Raw genomic sequence first — 15778 nt, forward strand, 5'->3', positions numbered from 1 at the left:
ATACGTGAATGTAAAAAGGAAACCAAAATCCCTGGTGCAAAATACCCTCCAGGTACCAAACAGAAACGAAGCTTTCATCTTTGGCAGTGAAAAAGCAATGAAAGAGTAGTCTTGTGAGAAAGCAAATTTCTGAATGGCAAAGCAAGAAAAGATGACTATAAGCACAGTACAGTCAAAGGACATGGATACAATAACTCTATTATATCATTAAAATTGGGAAAGAACAAATCAGAATTCTACACATATTTCCTTCTGCTTCCTGATTTCATATTCACCTTCCTTAGTTTCTAAAGAAGTGGGTGGAACCCAAGTGTTCTAGGAATTGTCTCGCTTTAGATCCTAACTGAGAGTTGTTCGCTATGTGAATCGTCATCAGCATCACTGCTATGTATGCTCTCCAAAATGCATTCTGTACAAACACAACCATGAGCATAAAGTTATTATACAAGTTGACCCACCCATTTCTTCTACTCGACTTGCTGGCTCACACAGCATCACCCTGGTATTCCCTCCAGGTTCTCAGACCTCCCCTGTGCTCTGTGCAGACAGAGTCCTTCAATAACATATTGATCACAGTTGAAAATTGCAAATGAGGGAGAGATGCTGAGAAAATCACCTTTCGACCCCTCACTTCTATAGACCCATTTATAGCTTTCACCGTCAACCTTACCAACCTGAAATTCCAGATGTTACAGACACACTTGAAACATGGCTAGTGTGACCAAGCAATTGTGTGTTTTTTGCATTTTTTAATAGAATGAGTTAATTATTGTTTGAACTAAATTAATTATAAATAGACACGTTTGGTTAGTGGCTATCACACTGGAAAGCTCAGCTCTAAGAAATCCAAAGATGAGAAAGAGGCAACCAGCCACCCCTCTCCTGGTTGTTCTTTACTGCAGAAAATTTCTTGGCCTGATCTGATCATTCATATGTAGGTATATCTTGGGCTCTTGGACACACACCAGGCATTGGGAGAGTCCTTGTGGACACTGAAATAGTACAGTCAAAACTCAGATCCAAGAGGAATTCCCAGCAAGGGGCCCACTTGTAGACAGAGGTGAAGGGCATGGCCCAGTACACCTGTATTAGACATAATCAGAGAGTAGGTGCAGAGGGGAGGGAGGGATTTCACTCTCTCCATGAGTCCATCTTTCTCAACTCTGACTCTAGAAGACCTGAGGAAGGCAGTGGAAAAGGCCCCGTAGGAGGTGAAATATTTGTATACTGAAAACTACAGGACATTGCGGAAAGAAATTAAAGAAGAGACAAGTAATTGGAATGGCATACCATGTTCATAGACTGGATTATTAAATACTGTTGGCATTTCTGTACTACATAAAGTGATGTACACATATATCGCAACAACCCACAAAATTCCATGTCATTATTATAGAAGTAGACAGAATCCTAAAATACATATGGAACCGCACCCAAGGAGATAAAACAACCTTGAGACCAAAGAGCAATGATGGAGATTAACACTTCCTGAACTCAAAACACATAACAATGCCACAGTAGTCAAAACAGTCTGCTACTGGCATCAAGACAGTGAGATAGACCAATGAAATATAATAGAGAGACCCCAAATAAATGCACGTATATATGGCCAACTGATCTTGGCCAAGGTTCTAAGATTACCAAGTGAAGAAAGGATAGTCTCTTCAACAATCAACAGTATGAAAAGGCAACCTATAGGATGGGAGGAAATATGTGTAAACCTTGTATCTGAACAAGGGACCAATATCCAGAATATATAAGAAACTACTACAAGTCAATTTCAGAAAAACAGCGGGCAAATAAGTGTGTTTAAAAATGGGTAAAAAGCTTTACTAGACATTTCTCCATAAAGACATACAGGTGCTCAATCTACATATGAAAATTTGCTCAACATCGCTAAGCATCAGGGAAATGGAAATCAAGCCACAAAGAGATACCACTCACACCTGTTAGGATGTGTATTATAAAAAGACAATTAGGGCTTCCCTGGTGGCACAGTGGTTGAGAGTCCAGCTGCCGAAGCAGGGGACACGTGTTCGTGCCTCGGTCTGGGAGGATCCCACATGCCACTGAGCGGCTGGGCCCATGAGCCATGGCCACTGAGCCTGTGCGTTTGTAGCCTGTGCTCCGCAACAGGAGAGCCCACAACAATGAGAGGCCCGTGTACTGCAAAAAAAAAAAAAAAAAAAAAAAAAAAAAAAAAAAAGAAGAAAAGAAAGAAAATATATGGATGCTGGAAAAAATGTGAAGAAGTGGAACTTATGTACCCTGTTTTGTACCCTGTAGTAATGTAAAATGGTGTAGCCATTATGGAAAACAGAATGGAGGTCCCCTAAAAATTATTAAGAGAACTAGCATAAAATCCAGCAGTCACTCATTTAGGTTTATATACAAAGGAGATAAAACAAGAATGTCCAAGAGATATCTACAATCTAAAGTCCATTGCAGCATTATACACAATACACAACATAGGAAGACTGCCTAGTGTCCATGGGAAGATGAATTAATAAAGAAAATGTGGTGTATACTTACAGAGGAATGTCATTCAGTCTCTGAAAAAGAAGGAAATCCTGCCATTTGCAGCAACACGAAAGAACTTGGAGGACATTTGTAAGAGTGAAATAAGCCAGTCACAGAAGGTCAAAAACTGAAAGAAACCTCTGAGAATCAGAGAGTGGAATGGTGGTTCCAAGAGCTGGCAGGAGGTTGACATGGGAAGTCTCTGTTCAAGGTTAGAATGTGTTATTTGCAAATTGGAAAAGTCCTAGACACTTGCTGTACAACAAGGTGCATGTAGTCAACAGGACTGCCTGGACATTTCAAAACTTTATGGGAACATAAATCAAGGGAAAAACAACATAAAAAGTTCACATACACACACAGAATCATACCACTCATTTCACATACAGACACACCCAGTCTCATGCACACAAACCTACACCACTTAACCGTAATACAGCTTCTTCTTGGGACTATAGTAATTGGTCACATTACTTGTAAATCACTTTCTATCACCAGGACCCCTACTCTCATTCCCAGCACATATTTGGAATCTGTTTGCCCTCTACACTAAAACCAGCAAGAATGTCCCACTTTCTCATCTTCAAAATTCTTCCTCCCTAAGTGACTGATTCCAGAATACATACCGTTTTCACGTTCTGGGAAGGCCACCTGCAATTACAGAAGAGAAAACACTATGAGGATAAGATCACAGTGATGCTCAGGTCTTTTGTTCATTTGTTGACAGTAGAAAACCTGATAAGAAACAGTGGTCCAGGGTACCCAGCAAGGGTTATCAGAGCAAACCTACTCAGGCTGAAAGGCAAGAACTTTGCTGGGAGGATGGAACTTCCAAGTCCATTTAGGTTGGAAATTACAGAATTCTTTTCCTAGAGGAAAAATCGCTGCAGGAGAGAGAGCTCCGTACTCTACAGGCTGTAATGGATGCTGTCAATTTTAATGTCCTGTGGAATCAGGCACCATGAGTTGGTCATAGACTCTCACTCCACATTCTCCCAACCAAGGGAATTGTATGTATCTGGAAGGAATACCCTCAAATATTCATAACTTAATTCTATTGAAAGAGAAATAAAGCAATAATTCTATCTCAGAACAGAAAAAATCAAGCTTACCTTGATGATCCACGGAGGCTTTTCTTCTTTCCTATCACGGTGCAGGTCATCCACCACATCCTCAGGGAGAGCTGCAGGGACACAGAGTAACTGTCAGGACACTGGTGATGCGGCTCAGGAATTACTCAGGGGCTTTCTTCTCGATGAGGACATGGGGTGGTGTGTATGGATGTGGGAGGTTAGTAAGTGTGGGCTGAGCTGGTGTTGGGCCATCCTCTTTGGGGGATGAAGGAAGGCAAAGGACAAGAGGAAGGAAGTGAAAACAGAGCTTTGGCTTTCTAGCTAAGGAGAGCCTCATCAGAAGGGAAGGGTCGATCTAAAAAATGGTAAACACTAAAATGCATGCTCTGTTTCAATGACACAGACCCATGACCCATCCTGCCTCTTTTGAGCTTCTGCTAAATTGCCACTGTCTCTTGATTTTTCCCAGATCACTCTTTCCCCAGCATCCACAATGCCAGCTACAGCATTTATCATGTCTTCTGTTGTATGATATTTTATACTTGATTAACAGCAACCTCCATTAAAGGACTGAATTCAATCCTAGACAAAATATGCTATATTTATTCACTAATCACTCGTTTTAAAGAAAATCAAATACACAAGATTTGACAAACCTGAAGTCCTCCCATTTAGATACAGCCACTATCAATCGTATCATATTTTTCTCCCAGTCTTTGTTTTCTATACAATGTACGTATGCCCACTGAGTCAGGGGCTGTCCATACTCTAGGGAGCTGTTCCATAAGTGGGACACTTCGTTATGAAGAGGGAGCCCGGACTGAGCACAGCCTGTCTCTAACCCAGCTGTGCAGGAGAAGTGTACAGGCTACAGTCAGGTTCCACTTTGAGTCCTTGGGTGTGGGCTACAGGAATTGACCAATACTAAGGCTTATGGTAATGTTATCCAATACAATAAAATAGCTCCCTGATTCTTATCTGCTTTTGGCCTTGTTTAAGCAATGACACCAGCACTGACAGATATGACCTGTACTGTGTACATGGGGTCTCACACCTCTCAGAATCTGTGAGCTGACCAGGAGAATGCAGGTCCTGAGGTGAATTTCACATTAATGACTGTGCCAAAGTCAACTGATAAGCCCACCCATAGCTGCCCTGGATTCTGTGACCACTAATGCCACCTGATGGGCAAGGTCTGGACCTTTGGAGGTGCGAGGACTTCCAGCCAAGGATACGGATGCAGGGACTCCCTTGCTCCATGACTGAGGATCCCTTGGCTGAGTGGTAAGTGCAGGTCAGGGATCCAGAGCACCCACATTGGGACCCACCCCTGGGTTCTCAGTTTGGCTTTTCCACTCAGGAGGTCAAGAGCTTAGAACATTGATCTCTGCACCATCTCCTTCTGCGGAAAAAAATATTAACCAAATCTGGGCAACAGCGGTGTTGAGGGAAGAACAAGGTAGTGTACAGACAGTGTGCAGTGGTGATGAGCTTTGTTGACAGGTGAATTGTGCTGTGTAAGAGGGAAATATCTCCTCAGGAAACACACACACGCTCACGCATGCAGGTTCACAATCACACCACATAGGCTCACACATGGACCCCAGCCCAACCCTGATACACACAAACCCACATCATCTAAATGATGCAGTTACTTCCAAGACCATAGAACTTGGGCATGGCTCTTTACTGGGAAATCACTCTCTAGCTCTACACCCCCAGCCCTCATCCCTGTAGGGACCCTGAATCAGGGTGTCTCTCCAAGCAAAGCCAGCAAGAGAGTCCCACCTTCTTCATCATCTAGATTGTTCCTCAGCACAGGGGTGAACTCTGAATACATACCGTTTTTGTTTGCTGTCCAATCCACCTGTGATTAGAGAAGAGAAAACAGTGTAAGGATCTCAGCATCCTGTGCTCTGTGGACACAGGTATTTCATCTCTTTTTTTTCTCCTCAGAAAACCAAATGGGAAACGGTTGTTGAGTCAATGGCCCCAAAAGAAACCAGAGAAGACAGCTGTGGGAAAGGCTGGAGCTTTGCCTGGAAGATCTCTCAGGTCCACTTTGAGGAGCAAATACAAAAGTCTATTTCAAGGAGGGAAATTTTCTGCTGAGGAAAGTGTGTCTGACTCTACAGTTTCTAACTGATGTTGCCATTTTTTAAATGGCCTTTTGAATGAGTTATCTGTTGGGAAAGACCTTCACTCAGCATTCATCCAACCAAGCAAAATTGTATCCATCAGCTGTCTTGAACATTGTAGATCTTCAGATCTGAAATCAATTGGAAAAGAAAGAAATGAAACAAACTTTTAATCTCTGATAAATAAGGGGAGCTTACCCTGGAGGTAGCAGGAGCCACTTTAATTGTCCTCACATGGGGCAGTTTCTCCAACAGGTCCTCAGGGGGCTCTAGGAGGACACAGAGTAAGTGTCAGGACACTGGTGATGCTGCTCAGGAATTACTCAGAGAGCCTCATTAATGTGGACACAGGGTGGGAGTGTATGGATGCAGGTGGTTACTGAGTGTGGACTGAGGTGCTGTTGGACAAACCTCGCTGGTGGGTGGAGGAAGGCAAAGGGGAGGAACATTTCAGAAATGAGGAAGAGAACCTTTAGCTTTCTAGCTGTAGGGAACCTAATCAATTTGAAAGTGTCAGTCTGAAAAAGCTTAAACACTAACATTGCACTATGTTTCAGTATAGAGTCCCACGGCCCCTCTGCCCATTTCAAAGTCCCTCCAAATCCCCCTTCTTCTTGAAATGTTACAAGACTCTTTCAGCTTCCTTCTAATCAAATATGTTGCTCCTTCATTCATCGTCCATTCTGTTGGATTTTTGACTTATTTTATTGTGATGAAATATACATATTTATGCTTTTCATAATTTTTAAGTATACAGTTCACTAGCATTTCTTACTTTCACAATGCTGTGTACCCATCAACACAATCTACATCTTAATCTTTTTCATCATTTCAACGTAACCTCTGTACCCATTAAATCATAATCCACCTTACTCCTGCCTCCTGACCTTGGTAATTTCTACTTCCGGTGTCTGTGAGTTTGCCTACACTAGGTACCTCATACAAGTGGAATCATACAATATTTGTCTTTCTGCGCCTGCCTTATTTCACTAACAATAATGTATTTTTTATATTATTTGGATCATTCATTTTGTAGCATAAGTCAATCTTTAATTCCTTTTTATGGTTGAAAATTATTCCATTCGGTGTATATATCACATTTTATTTATCCATTCATCACCTCATGGACTTTGGATTGTTTCTATCTTTTGGCTACTAAGAATAATGCGACTATGAACATTAGTGTACACATTTCTGTATGGCACCATAATGGTGACAAATAATATTGTACATATTTCAAATATTATTGAATATAACAACACAAGGTGTGACTCTGAGGTGAACTATGGACTTTCCATTAGTAAAAATATACTTACATTGTTTCACTAATTGTAACAAATGTACTTCACCTATGCTATATATTATTAATAGCTGAAACTGGAGTGATAGGATACAGGAATTTTCTGTATTGCCTGTACAACTTTTATGGCAATATAATCCTGTTCTAAATAATGTCTAATAATTTAAAGAAATCTCAAAACATGGTTTCAGGGAGGGATGTGTTGTTGCTGACGTTCAAAATTCAGTTGATGTCTAAAGCATAACTAGAGACCATCTTCCCTCTTAAACATGAACCAAATGTTGAATTTTAAATGCATGCCGCAGAGCACAGGGAGATCAGCTCGGTGCTTTGTGACTGCCTGGAGGGGTGGGATGGGGAGGGTGGGAGGGAGGGAGATGCATGAGGGAAGGGATGTGGGAACAGATGTATATGTATGACTGATTCACTTTGTTATAAAGCAGAAACTAATAAAAAAAATAAAATTCAAAAAAAAAAATAAATAAATAAATAAATGCATGTTTACTTCCATGGTTAAAACAGTACCAGCTGTCTTAGTAAGTTTCAATTTGAACACATGGAATAAAAGAAGAATACTGCTTAATATTTCATAGCTTTTTCTTCAATATGAGGCACTGAATCAACTAGAATAATTATTCTTGAGTGAACCAAATGAGACATTTTCCACAGTACCTTCAGCTGGGTCATTTGTATGGTGCATCCTAAAATGTGGCCAGATGTGGATCTTTTTCAGCCAGCCTGGGGTTGATATTCTTGACCTCTGATGAGTGTTTCTTCTTCTCGCATTCTGGGAGCAGCATCCTGGGAAATGCATTACAATAGAGACAACTATTGACATCTTGCTGGCAGAAGACCATGGGGAAATTAGCAATAATTTATTCACAGTTCAATCCTTTGGTCCCTTTCCTCACCAGCTGCCCAGCAGAGCCTCCTGAATCAAAGTTGGACTTAGGAAGATCTTGCAGTTTGGTATGCAGTTAAAACACCCAACAGACAGGTTTTGTGGGCAAATATCTTTATTTAACTGATAATGTCTAGAAACTCAGCAATCCATTGGGACCATGAATGATGGACTGGATTCAAATCCCGTTTAGAAGAAGCATGTACTTGGGAAAGATATGTAGATCCCTCTTTGCCTCAGTTCCCTGTTCTGAGATGTAGGAATGTTAATATTGCCTAAGTTTAGCATTATGTCATGTGTCCAAAAATGATTGAATATAGGTAAAATGTTTGAAAAATAAAGGACCGGTGCTTCACAAATGCGCTATAAGTGTTCAATCCTGAATGATGGCAAGAAGAAGCTGGACATTTCGTAGCTGTTGAAAGCAGAGAAGTGATTTGACGGCTCCAAGTAAAGGGGGATTCAAGCTTACTCTTCAGCTTTTTATGGGAACAATGCTTTGCAGCTCATGGAGAATATCCATTATCATGTCTGACACCCAGCCCTGTTTGGGGTGAAGGGGAGGGCAAAGTGGGGGCTGTAACCCATATGTTATGGTGGAGGGTGTGGAAATTTAGAGATAAGTGACTGTCCAAGAATCACAACCATGATGAATGATGGATCTGGGACAGGACAGACCCCTGGACCCCTGAGCCAGGAGTTCCCCTCACTCTCTCTCTCAAATTCTCCTGCCCCAAGTTTTCTGTGGGTGAGAGCTGATGTCCTGAAGGAGCTGCCTGAGCCTAGAAAGGAACCCAAATCCTTACCCTACTTTTCGTCTCTATATTTCAATCCCTCATTCAAAATACATCAGTTTCTTACGAACAAAGCTCCCCTGAAGGACCACAGGAATTCCAACTGTGTCCGTTCTCCCCAGCCTCTTCATACCATCAACTATCTCACAAGCATCCTTCACAATGACCAGCTCACCATGCTGAGTGATCAGTGGTCTGTTACATTCCTAGGTTGCCTCAGAGCTCAAAACCTCTAAGCAAAAGGCCACATGATGGCTCTACCAAGAATCAGCTTCCCTTCAATTGACCACGTTTGGATGAATAGTTACCATGAATTAACTGGGGAGGTGGCCATCTCTGCTGGGCTTTGGTGGCTTAGTTAAAGTCTGTGATGCTCAAAGTCTCCCTGACAATTGATCTGAGCACCCATTCGAGCAGCCTGGACCAAGGGCTTGCTAAGAATGGGCAAGCGTTCAAGTCTTTCCTCACTAATATTCCGGCTCTATAAACTCATCATTTTCTAGACCCTGTAGTGGAAGGCAATAGAATCCCACATTCTTTTTGAAAGTCATCTCCATACTCAGAGGCTGGAGACCCCACCCCAGGATTCTCCTTGAGAATCACCAGACAGACCCTCCTTCCCTCAGTGACCAAATGTTCATTCCACTAATGTGATGGCACTGGCCCTTCTCACCAAACTCCCTGGCAGCCGCCAAACAGCCAGTGATCTTGTCCACAGCGACCCATGGAAATCCAACCAGTGAATCCCAGGTTCTTTCCTTTATAAAACTCTCTGGATTTAGACCTTGAGTATTTGGTTTCAGATTGACAGCTACATTTAGAAGAGCTGAGCTGTAATTCCCCTTTCCTCCTATAATGACCATTGCTGAGGAGATATGAAGATTCTCCTGCTTCAGTAAAAGCATAATGAGTGAGTTCCCTTTATCTGTTCTCTGGTAGAGTGTGTACAAAATTGGCATTTGGAGATAGTATGTTTTTCTAAATTTAGGAAAATATTTAAGGCAGCTGGCTTGATAGAAGAATCAAAAATATAACTTAAGTAATATAACAAACTATAAAATATATTTATAACTGTAGATAAATGTGGTAGAAATCAAAAAAGAAAACAAAAAAGATGAGGAACATATATCAGTAAAAGTTAACCAGCACATTTGAAGGAACAGCCTTCAGAGGATGAATATGAACCTACCTCCAGAACAATTCAGATTGTCCATTTTCAAAGTCTCAAGGGGTGAGAGTGAGAGCTTCTCATCTGTCACCATATGTGAACCTCTCAGTTCACAGAATGGCAGTTGGAATGGAATGCCAAGATGTGCATTATCATATTACCATAGTGACAGGTCACAATAGAACTTTCAGAATGAACTGGACTCTGCACAGGATGGGTCCAACTGCTGTTGTCTAGAAAGTGTGTTTCCAAGGACAAGTTTGGCTCTTCAGAGTAAACAGTTTATTTCCGAAGTTGAATCTCAGGCGCACAATTTACTCTCTCATTAAGAAAATAATTTATATGGGAGAAAATGATCTGCCCCCCCAAATACAGTTGATAGTGCACATTTCAGGGTGAAGATGGACAAAGGTAACACGTTGAGAATAAAAAGAGGTTCTATTCTTGACTGAAATATCATCCTGTTGCTGAACGCAAGTCCATGTGCCTGACAAACAGTGAGGCCAAACAATACCAACATGTCGAGCTTGGAGCATTGGAGCAGAGAAAGGTTTACTGCAGGGCCATGTGAGGAGATGGGCGGCTCATGCCTTAGAAAACCCTGAACTCCCCAAAAGCTTTCAGCAAAGCCCTTTCATGGGAAAGGTAAGGGAGGGGTGTGGTTAGTTGCTTCAAACTTCTAAGGTCAGATCCTCTTTTCTTGAGGTCAGGTCATGGTCAGGTCATGATGTTCCTGTAAGCCTCCACCAAAACAAATGTTACTCTCTGTACTGACAAGAAAGGGCAAGGTCCCGAGGCTCAACTCTTGCTCTCCAGAGTCCAGGTCCTGGCCAAGAGGAGGGGGTCTGTGTGCAGGCTGGTTACCCTGCCCGGGAGTGTCCGTCCATCAACCAGTCTGGGTTCTCCCACCAGTGCCCAGGTCTGCTTGAAGAAGCAGATCTCAGGTGGCGGTGCCCTCCAGGCCAGGTCCCCAGACCCTGCCCAGCCTTCATCACTGAGGGAGCCAGGCGCCCAGAACCCTGCCGGCCCTCAGGCTTTTCCTTTAAACTGGAGAGAATCATTTGTAGCAAATACCAGTCAGGTGAATTCCCAGCTGCCAACAACTGCCCTTTGACGAGAACAGCCCAACCACAGAGGCGGACCTGAAGTAATGATGTGTAAAGTCCTTGCAGCTGAACCTTGACCTCTGGCCTCTTCCTGGGGTGGACAACTGATCAAAGCTGGACCAAGTTTTGAAACTTGAGCAGAGAGTCTGAAGCCGGTTGAAGCTCTTACCTGGATGACAGTGTCCGTGTACTGCAGGTGCTGAGGCCTCTGTGCACCACGACCCATGGGGACCGCTGCTGCCATTAGGTCGCCGAGGCAGGGACGGGGTGGGGGGGTAGGTTCACGCCTGCCCCGCCCCTATTACAATCTCCACCCATTTCTACTCTTCCTCCCCACACTTTTCTAGATAAAATAATTTAAAATGTAAGGTTTAATCTTATTATAAACAAAGTTAAGTTTTCATGTCTAATGTCCAGTTGTATTCTTAGTGTCCTATAAATTCGGTTTTTCTCCTCACAGAAATTAATATTTTTGCCACGTATTGCAAGTATATTTCCAATTTGTCACTGTCTTTTTATCAGTTACTCTTACTTTTATCATGAAGACATTTATTTTATTTTCAAAAATCAGTAATTCAAATATTTTTATTTGTTACTTTTGGCTGTGAGAAAGGTAAGGAGGAAAAATAGTATGACTAATATTCATATTAAGGACTAAATACTCCTTTAAGAAAATATTTTACTAATTAGGAAAATAACTACAGGTTATGTTACATTGGTTCTGCCTTCAAGGTGCCCACACTCTAGTGCCATGAAGATATAAATCAAATTTAGAGCCCAATAATAATAAATAGCTCAATCCAGGTGACTTGTCACACCCATTGCAATGTTTGCACTTCAAACTGTTTTATGTGATTCCCTGATTATATTATATGGTAACCTAATAAATGATCTCAAATCCATTAGATAAAAGGCATGATAAAAAATTAAGAAATAGACTTAGTAAAATAAAGGGTACCATGGCAAAATAATGTGTTTCCCTTGATTTATAAACCCGTTAATCTTGAATGAACATTTTGGTAACATTTCATCTGGTTTGTGAGTCCATTTTACAAGTATAAGCAGTTCACTTGGAGGAATTTTGTTGATTCCTGCTGGGTTTAAAACTTCAGTTAACTGACTACCATTCTATTTCTCATGAGAGCTAGCTTAACTTCTTCCATTTTTCTTCATAATTCTCATCTTTGAGAGAAGGAACATGTTGGTTGGAATAATTTTGCATCCCAGTAGGAGCAATTATACATTTTCTCATGTGATTGATACTGCACGCAAGTCTATTGGTGATCAGTAACCTGTGCCTTGTAATTCCTTTAATTTCATTTATATTCAGCTGGGAAAGGAGCCAGATTTCTCCTGGCTTCCACACACTCGCTGATGGTTAGACAATAAATAAGATTTTTATTTTCCTTCCTGTACTTGTAGGCTTGTCGGCTATAACACTTTCTTCTTTTTGCAGCATTTTCTGTCACTATCTTTATTTTTAAATTAAGTGTATTTTATTTTGTGCAAAGTACCCCTTCAGCTTCAACAGAGAAGTTTCACTCTGCAGTATTTTTGTTACTATTCAGTCATATTATTTTAAACTTTATTATTTCTTCTGTCATCTAAGGGTTACTTACAAGAGTAAGTTTATTTCTCCCTAACTTCAGATGTGGTTGTTCCTTAGTAATCCCTTTATATCAAATACCAGCTTAATTGCGTTCTGGTCAAGAATGTGTTCTTTAGGATACATCATAGGTCAATATGCAAAAGAAAACAAACTCTCCTGTGCACAATACCCTAGATGTGCTAAGCAGAACACAAACTTCCATATTAGGCAGTGACAAGCACAAGAAAGAGCAGCTCATGTGCAAAAGATCACTTTTGATAAGCAAATCAAGGAAAAGTGATTATAGAGCACAGTCACGTCTAAGGACACAATTTCTCTCTATTGTATCATTAAAATGTAAAAAAAACAAGTCAGAACTCTACACATATTTCATTCTTCTTTCTGATTTCATATCCACTTTCCTCAGTCTCCAAAGCAGGTGATATAACCCTAAAGTTCCAGGAACCCTCTGCCATTAGATCCTACCTAAGTGTTGTTCCTACCTGTATCCTTTTCCTTATCACGGCCACAAATGCTATCCAAAGTCGATTCTGTAGAAACACGAATATGAATTTACAAGTCTTATGGATACATTTAAAATGTGACTTATGTGACGGAGTAATTGGATATTTTATTTTGTTTTATATTAATACACTGAGTTAATCATTGATTGAATTAAATAAATTATAACAGGCACATCTAGCAAGTGGCTACCACACTGTAATACACATCCATCTTTCTCTCTCTCTCCATATATATATATATATATATATATATATATATATATATATGTATAAAGTATATGGAGGATGTTACCACGGCTCCCCTGGTTATTCCCCTCTGTATGGTCTCCCCATTCAAGATGGCTGTTTGCTGATGGTTTACCAAAGGAAAATCCTCTGCCCCGTGAAGGTACTTAGCCCAAGGGGTAAGAGGGATGTGTCCCTCTGCTGGTTTCCCTGGTAACCGATAATCCCATCTGCTGTCAATTCCCCCTTTAACTGGTAGCCTGCCTATTCCGCCCAGAGTGAAGAATGCTGCTACTGCTGCTGCTGCGTTCTGCCTGCCATCGCCTATCTACAGTGGGATGTCTCTCCAGGACCACTTTGCTTCTGATGTGAAATATCTCCCATCTATTAAACCATGAATGTCTCTGTCCCTGACTCCGGGCTCTTTCCTTAGCCCTGAGGCTGAGCAAGTACAGGGCTTGCAGGCGTGAGAGGTGCAGCACAACACCTTCTGCAGGGCAGTTTGCTGGCCAGATTTGATGATTCCTTTGTAGGTGTTTCCTAGGCTCATGCACACTTGCCAGACACTCATGAGACCTTGGGGACACTGAAACAGTAATGTCAACACCCAGATCCTAGAGGAATTCCCGACAGGTGTTCCACTTGACGGGAGAGGTAATGAGCATGGCCCAGTGCACCTGTGCTAGACATAATCAGTGAGCAGGTGCAGAAGGGAGGGAGGGACATTCACTCACTTCATGAGGCCATCCTTCTCACCACTGCCTCTGAAAAATCCAGGGAAGGAAGGGACAAAATGCCTTTAGAAAGTAAATGACCTGTACACTGAAAACTACAAACCACTGCCGAAAGAATTAAACAAGGAACAAATCATTGAAATGACATATCATATTCATAGACTGAAGACTTATTATTGTTGACATTTCTACACTACCCAAAGGTAAGTATTAATTCATCGTAATACCTATCAAAATCCCAATGTCATTTTCAAAGTAAAAGAAAAAAGAATCCTAAAATACATATGGAACCACTAAGGATTCCAAACAGAAAAATCAATCCTGAGAACAAAGAACATAGATGGAGGCTTCTCACTTCCTGACTTCAAAACACATTACAAAGCCACAGGAATCAAAACTGTATGGTACTGACATAGAAACAGATACATAGGCCTAAAGACCAGAATAAATAACCCCCAAGAAAACTCATAGATACATGGCCAAATGAAATTCACCAAGCTTCTAAGACAACAAATAGGGAAAGTATAGTTTATTCAACAGTCAATAGGATGAAAATATAACTTACAGAAAGATTACAAACATATATCAGAAAAGGAGCTAATGTCCAAAACATCTAAGAAAAACACTACAACTCAAATGCAAAGTAAGTTAAAAAATTCAAAAGGGTAAATAACTGGGTTCAGAAATGTGCAAAGATTTAAATAAGACATTTCCTGAAAAAGACATACAAATGGCTAACAAATAGAGGAAAATGTTCTCAACCTCACTAATCATCAGGGCAATGAAAATCAACACCTCATACCTGTTAGGCTTTGTATTATAAAGAAAAAAATTAACAGTCTAAGGCCAAGATGTGGGGAATTGGAAACTTTGTACACTGCTGGTGGGAATGTAAAATGGTGCCGCTATTATGAAAAAGAGTATGGGGGTTCCTTATAAAATTATAAACAGAAATATCATATGATTCAGCAATCACAGTTCTCGGTATATATCCAAAGGAAATTAAATCAGTATCACAATGAGATGAACATAGGTTCATTGCAGCATTCTCCACAATAGCCTAGATATGCAACCAACTTCACAAAACAAGTAAGTGTCCTGTGCCTGAGCTAACCTTAGGTACTTCAAAACAACTCCGTAAGGCTCTTAGCCCCTTAGAGAGGATGAAAGCAATATTAGAGTTAAAAGTAACTTGTACCAATTCCCTTAGTCTGGAATGCTGAAACAAAAGTTCTACAGCAGGGGAAGCCTCCTAAACACATAGCACCTGCCAGGGTTTACCCCAGCCTTGGAAGAACTGGGAAGGATAAGACCAAGGCAGGCCTGAGGAAAGGTCCAAGGGTAGGCAGGCCTGGAGTGAGGGGAGCAGGGGCAGGGCTGTCTGGATGGAGCAGTGGGTTGTAAGAAGCGGAGTGACCCTGGGTCCTGCTGCACTGAGTCTCTGTCCTGGGCCTGGTCAATTCCAGGAGACCAGGTTAGCAGGGCTGTGAGAGCCAGTGTGTGAAGCGAACCCAGCAGCCCCTTCACATAGTCCTCTAGAATTCCTGCCGGCCATGAAGGGTCTTTAGGGGCAGCTGGACGTGGAGCCCTCTCAAATGGAAGCACGTCAGCACATCAGCCTTGGGAGGTGCTGAGGCTGAAATGAGGAGACTGAGCACATGCAGTGATCCCAAAGCATGTGTTCTGTGACTCATCCATCTCTGGGAG

Source organism: Mesoplodon densirostris, chromosome 12 (genome assembly GCF_025265405.1).
Source record: "Mesoplodon densirostris isolate mMesDen1 chromosome 12, mMesDen1 primary haplotype, whole genome shotgun sequence".
In the NCBI taxonomy this organism is placed as follows: domain Eukaryota; kingdom Metazoa; phylum Chordata; class Mammalia; order Artiodactyla; family Ziphiidae; genus Mesoplodon; species Mesoplodon densirostris.